The 5,985-nt window shown below is 48.3% G+C and overlaps 1 protein-coding gene across 1 annotated transcript in view; it reads right to left on the bottom strand.

Moving 5' to 3' along the window:
• Nucleotides 1–1,186, bottom strand: part of Slc15a1 (solute carrier family 15 member 1) — a 49,312-nt gene extending 48,126 nt beyond the window's left edge. Inside the window, exon 1 of the mRNA XM_010604575.3 lies at nucleotides 1,161–1,186. The gene's annotated coding sequence lies outside the window, so the exon portion shown is untranslated. The remainder of the gene's footprint in view (nucleotides 1–1,160) is intronic.
• Between the last annotated feature and the right edge of the window lie 4,799 nt (nucleotides 1,187–5,985).

The raw sequence follows: 5,985 nt of genomic DNA on the forward strand, positions 1-5,985 counted from the left end.
GGGCAGGGGCACAGCTGCCCCCGGGCCTGGGGAGGGGGGGCGGAACCTGGGTCTCTGGCCACCTAGGGTCTTGTTAAACTGCCAGGCCCCGCCCCGGAGCTGACTCAGCGGATTGGGAAGGGAGCTGAGAATCTGCATTTTTAAAGCCTCTGTGGGTGTTGCGCGCGCTGGGTTACCTGGTGTGGGGAAGCAAAGGAGGGGGCGCAGGGTCAGTTCTGTGCTTGTGAGTTGTCTCTTCGTGCATGTGTGCACTTATGGTGAGAGTTGCGTCTTGCGCACGCGTGCGTATGTATGTTATTTCTGTGTCTGCATGCATGAATGTGTGTGTTGTGTCTGCACGCACGTGTGGGGGGGCTTCACCTGGAGTTTGAACTGCTGAAAACGTTTCTGGAGGACTCTCCCTTTCCTTTTTGTAAGAAAGATTATTAAAAAAAAAAAAACCATCTCCACATCGGTTTTTTGCTTTCTTGTCTGACTTAAGGTTTGTGTTGTGCAAACACAGGGAGAAACATTAAAAAGGAAAATTGTTTTTTAAAGTGGTGGTGAAATAAACGTACTTACCATAAAACTCACCATTTCTGCTCTTACATGTGTGTTAAGCGGGTTAAGAACATTGGTGTGGTGTGGCCATCACCACTGTCCATCTCCAGAACGTTTTCATCTTCTCGAACTTAAACTGTCCAATTCCTGTCCATCTCCCGCAGCCCAGCAGCCACCTCTCCACCCGCCCTGTGAACTGGAGTCCTGAGGTGACTCCTGTACGAGACGTGGCATAGTCTGTCCTTCTGTGCCCGGTTCGGGTCACTTGGCTTGGAGTCCTCCAGGCTCATCCATGCTGCAGCTGGGTTAGAACCCCCCGAAGAGCACCCACGCATGCGTACACAGCGCCTCCTTGTTAACCCGCTCATCTGTGCGCAGGGTCCCCCAAGCGCTAGGAGCTCCTGTTGCACAGGTGGGAGATGTGTATGGGGGAGACAGAAGCAGCCCCTCCCCACAGGCCTGCACCTGTCCTGCTTCCCTCAGTGCTGGGAAGGAGGAAAACTCCCACCCTTGCTTACTCATTGGGTGCAGGGTAGCAGCTGATGTTGCCTAAGGACTGGAACCTGAAGGTATCAGGGAAGAGCTGCTCACTTAGGAAGTGTGCTCCCCGATGCACCTACCTTCAGCCAGGCTGGCCAAGAGCAGGCGAGGCTCCTGTGGATCGCTTTTCTCTGTAGGCTGGAGGGGATGTAGCTCATGCTTGCCAGGCAAGTGCAAGGTCCTGAGTTTGATTCCCGGTACCTGAAAACAAAAACAACCTCTGTGGGCTGGAACTTCTTTTGTTGAGCTCCTGAACCTTGGGATCCTGGCCTCCGTAGATGCACTCTTGTCCCAAACAGTGGTTCTCAAAGCAGCAGCAGCATCTCCAGGGAATTTGGGAGAAGTGCAGATTCTAGGCCCCCACCCAGATGGCACAGACCAGAAATGGGGATCTCTTGGGTGCAGCAGACGTCTCAGCTGTGGCAAGGCAACTGTTTCTCCTTCCTGTGTGCTTAATCCTTCATTCCCGCCCCCTTTTCACTTCCAAGCTACTTCACTAGTGACAGGCACTGGGCAAATGTGGAAACAGTACCGAGACAGCCTGGGACTTCAGAGCCTGCACTGCTGTGACCTCGTAAGCATGGCAAGGAGAGGCAAGGGGCTCCATACAGGGATGCAAAATGAAGAACAAAAACCCAGGAGGAGAAGAGACGTGCTCTGCTGAACCTGAACAGATCAGCTGGTGCCTCAAAGTCACTGGAATTCCCAGTGTGGCATGGATGCAGGCTGCTCTTTGGCTGTGGTGTCGGGGACAGCAGGCCTGGGAGCTTCTGCCTTGGAGAGCTGCACTGCATCGGCCTCTGCCCTGTCCAGCTTTTCCATCAGCTCTCCATGTTTCTGCTTCCCAGGGCTGCTATAACACGTCACATAAGCTTGGCAGCTCCAAATGCAGGGGACCCTTGACTTACGAACTCAATTTGTCCTCGAGGGCTGGTTGTAACTCAGGTTGGTCAATTGAGGGCTCAGGCTCCTCTGCACAGCCTTCAAAGTTTCCCTCCTGAATATCGGCAGATCTGTGTCCTTAGAGAGACACTGGCCCAGGATTTCTCAATGAACCCCACACAGGAAAGGAGGTTGTAATGTTCCTTCCAGAACTTTCTAAGGGTTAAATCTGTATCTGAGACCATCCAGAAGCACAAATGGCTGGCATTCAGGTCGTACCTCAAGACTTTGGTTTTAAGTTCAAACTAAAATTCTGATCATAACCCAAGTTGTTCAAATGTCAGGCTGGTCATAATTCGAGGCTCCACTGTAATAGAAATGGATTCTCACACAGTTCTAGAGGCAGAAGTGTGAAACGGGTGTGGGCAGCAGGCTCCCTCCGAAGGCTCCTGGTGGCTCCTCCTTGGCTCGCAGCTGTCTCACTCCCATCCTGGCCTTGTCCTCAGACAGACGTCTCTCCTGAGGGCATTTGTCAGAGGCTGTAGGATCCACCAGGATGAGCTCATCTCGAGATCCTCAGATCTACCTGCAAAGACTCTACAAATAATGGTACATTGGCAGGGCTCCCTTGGGGAAGGACACTTCAATCCTCAAAGAGCCCCAGAAGGTACAGAATTCACAAACCGGTCCCGGATGAAGGGCCTCAGAGGACTGTCCTTCCGAAACCGACTGGGGAAGAAGCAAATGTCTGCTGATAAAATCAGTGCATAGAGCAGCAGCCAGAACCTCCGCTCACTGGAGCGTCACTCCCTTGAGATGGTGGCTTGAGAACATTTTGGAGTACCATTTCCCCTGGCTCTGTCTCTCAGATTGCTCAGCTATAAAAACTCTTTCATTTCATCCTTGGGAAAACTGTGTAGAGTAAAATACAAAGCAAGCAGCTCTGAGGAGGTGAAGTTAAGGGTAGGCTTTCGAAATAAACAACAAACATGAGTCCCACAGCCCAGAGAAAGGAGATTTTTAGCCACAGAATGGGATGCAGGGGTGGGGGTGGATTTGAGGTATGAAGGTCTGAAGGCCATTTGGAAAATAGGAGGAGAGGAAGTTCCAGCAGCTGGTTCAGGTTTGTTCAGCGATGCTTAGGAACCAAGAGCTGGCGGTGAGCTTTAGGCATCCTGGTGTGTAAATCCCCGGGAATACTAAGCAACCAACCTAGGAGCACGTAAGTGCTCTCTGAGCGCTTGATCCTGCCCTGCCCTGCACTCTCTCCTTTAAATCCTTCCTCGCCACAGTGGGTATTAGTAGGGAGCATTTGTTTTTCCTTTTGTTACAGAAAGTGTCAAAAACACAAGAAGAGAGAGAACATAGTAAGCCCTTGTTCATCTGCTGGCTGGCGTAGCTCTTCTTCCACCTGGTGCTAATCTCCCCCAGATTTGATGAGGAGAAAACTGCAGCGTGTGGATGTTGGTCACACCGCCCAGGGTCAGGAGTCGCAGGATTTGTCCCTCAGACGCCTCTGTTCCTGAGCTGTCAAGGCCTGCCTCTTCTCCCTCTCCACCAAACCCTCCCGTCGGAAGTCTGCCACTCCTCATGACCAAGGCCCTGCCGTGATTTCGTTGTGTCCTTAAGCGCCTGTCAAGAGTGCAGGTCCGACAGCCCTGCCAGGATTTCGATGTGTCCCTAAATCCCTATTAAGACTGCAGGTCAGAACTTAATACCCTGTGCAAGCACAGGGGGTGGGGGACCCTGGGAAGCAGTGAGGTCCCCTGGACACCGTCCCCCTCCATGGATCCATGCTGTGACTGTAAGTGGGATGGATCAGTTGTGAAAGGGGCAAGTTTGGCACCTTTTCCTCTCTCCACAGCACTCTCTCTCCCCACCCAGATGGTGGTCTCTGCCTTACTACATCATAGAGACGAAGTCCTCACAGATGTGGTCCTTTAGTCTTAAACTTTCCAGTGTCCAGAACTGTAGAAGCCAACTTCCATCCTTGCACCCGATGCAGTCTGTGGAGTTCCATTACAGTGACACAGCAGACTAAGCCAAGCTGTGAGGTGTTACTTTATCTTGCAAGAGCTGTTGTTATGACTTTTTTTTTTTTTTGAGAGAGGGTCTTGCAGGTAGTGCAGGCTGCCCTTGAACTCATTTTGTACCCCAGGCTGGCCTTGAACTCTAGGCAATCCTCCTGCCTCAACCTCGAAGTGCTGAGATTACAGGCATGCACCATGTTTGGCCCTGTTCTGATTTAAATCTAGGTGTCTCCCGAAGCTCTGCAATTACAGGCAGGGGTTTTGGGAGGTGACTGGATCAGGGAGTGCATTACCCACTGGTGGCTGCCAGATATTTTGTCCCAGCGATGAGGAAAGTGGCTAAGATGGCTCCATTTTAACTCCATTTAACTCTGTTAAAGCTGCCAATTTAAAAGGAGCCAATGAAAGTGTCTTGGTGAGACTGAGAGAAGGGAGTTTCTTCAGAGCAGAGTTTGGGTCCCGAGTGCAGGAGATGACACCTAGTGGCCCTCGGTGGCCCTCCACGGCACTGCTGTACCGGAAGTGGGGGGAAGACGCACACAGATGACCACAACCTCAAGCTCCCAGGGCTCTGGCGATGATGGCCGCTTGCTTCTGAAGCTGAATGTCTCACCCGTCACCACTAAGGGACACACCACTCTCCTACTTCACACAAAGAAAGAAACTAACACAGCATCTTTTAAAATATATTTTCAGTGTTGGGGATTGAACCCCGGTCCTTTCCTATGCCTTTTTAAAATTTTTTAATTTTGAGACAGGGTCTCACTAAGTTACTAAGTTGCCCCAGATGGGTTTAAACTTATGATCCTCCTGCCTCAGCCTCCCAAATCAAATTATCTTTGAGAGAAAAATCTATATCATGTTTTGGGGGAATAAAGGTCATCAAACAATTCTTTATTTCCATATGTTGAGAGACTAAATAACAATGAAAGAATATATTTGTTATTCTCAAATAAAGTTTACCTCCCTGAGTCACTTGGGAAGCTCAAAAAGCTTTTCCACTACAGTAATGCACATGCTGCCCACTATAAACAGAAGCTGCTGCAAGCACTCCACAATCAGGGAATTCCTTGCTTTGGAAAAATACTAAAAATATATATTTTTAATATCTTCTTCCAGGTAATTAACATAAAGTCCCTGAGATGTCAGAGTAAAAAAAAGAAAGGTCCTTATAATTTCTGGGCTGCTCACCACACTGCCTTTAAAAAAATAAATTCAGCCAGGCATGGTGGCGCACACCTGTAATCCCAGCACTCAGGAGGCTGAGGCAGGTGGATCACCACAAGTTCGAGGCCAACCTGGGCTACATAGTGAGTTCATGGCCAGCCTGAACTACATAGTGACACTCTGTCTCAAAAAACTTCCCCAAAACTCACTGATAATTGCTTTGAGAAATCACCCTAAATTACAACACAAGAAAATGGCAAATTCTCATGCATTATTGATTTATGTGCCAATAATATTACACAGTATTTATCACCTGATATAAAAAGTGTAGACACTTATAATGCCCTATTTATTGACTTCAGGTTTAATTATATAACATCAGAATTCTTCTAAGTGCATTTATCTGACAACCTTTCAATCAGTTCTATAAATTTAAAATAATGTAAATGAAGGAATCTTCTGAGATTTCTGTGAATAAGTGTATATTTGAAATCTGATTTACTGATATGATTCTGTCTTACAGTAACACCGTGGTTCACGAACACTTCTGTTTGCAAACAATTTGGCTCATAAACAAAAATATTTAGCAAAATTTTGTTTTCGTTTACAAACTCTACATCTGGATGTGGAATATGACCTTGGCCATCTTCCCTGTACAAACACAAATGCAGCCACATCCCCCCAAATCGTAAAAACAAATTAAGTTTGTAAACTAAGGTGTCATCAGGCTTGATCTGGCTATGACCAAGTTAATAAATATGTTGTTTAATTCCAAGCTACAGTTTTAGCAGATACAAAAAAACCCCGCAGTCCTCAGCCAAACATG

Source organism: Fukomys damarensis, unplaced genomic scaffold (genome assembly GCF_012274545.1).
Source record: "Fukomys damarensis isolate Sample0158 unplaced genomic scaffold, DMR_v1.0_HiC HiC_scaffold_6, whole genome shotgun sequence".
NCBI classification, from domain to species: domain Eukaryota; kingdom Metazoa; phylum Chordata; class Mammalia; order Rodentia; family Bathyergidae; genus Fukomys; species Fukomys damarensis.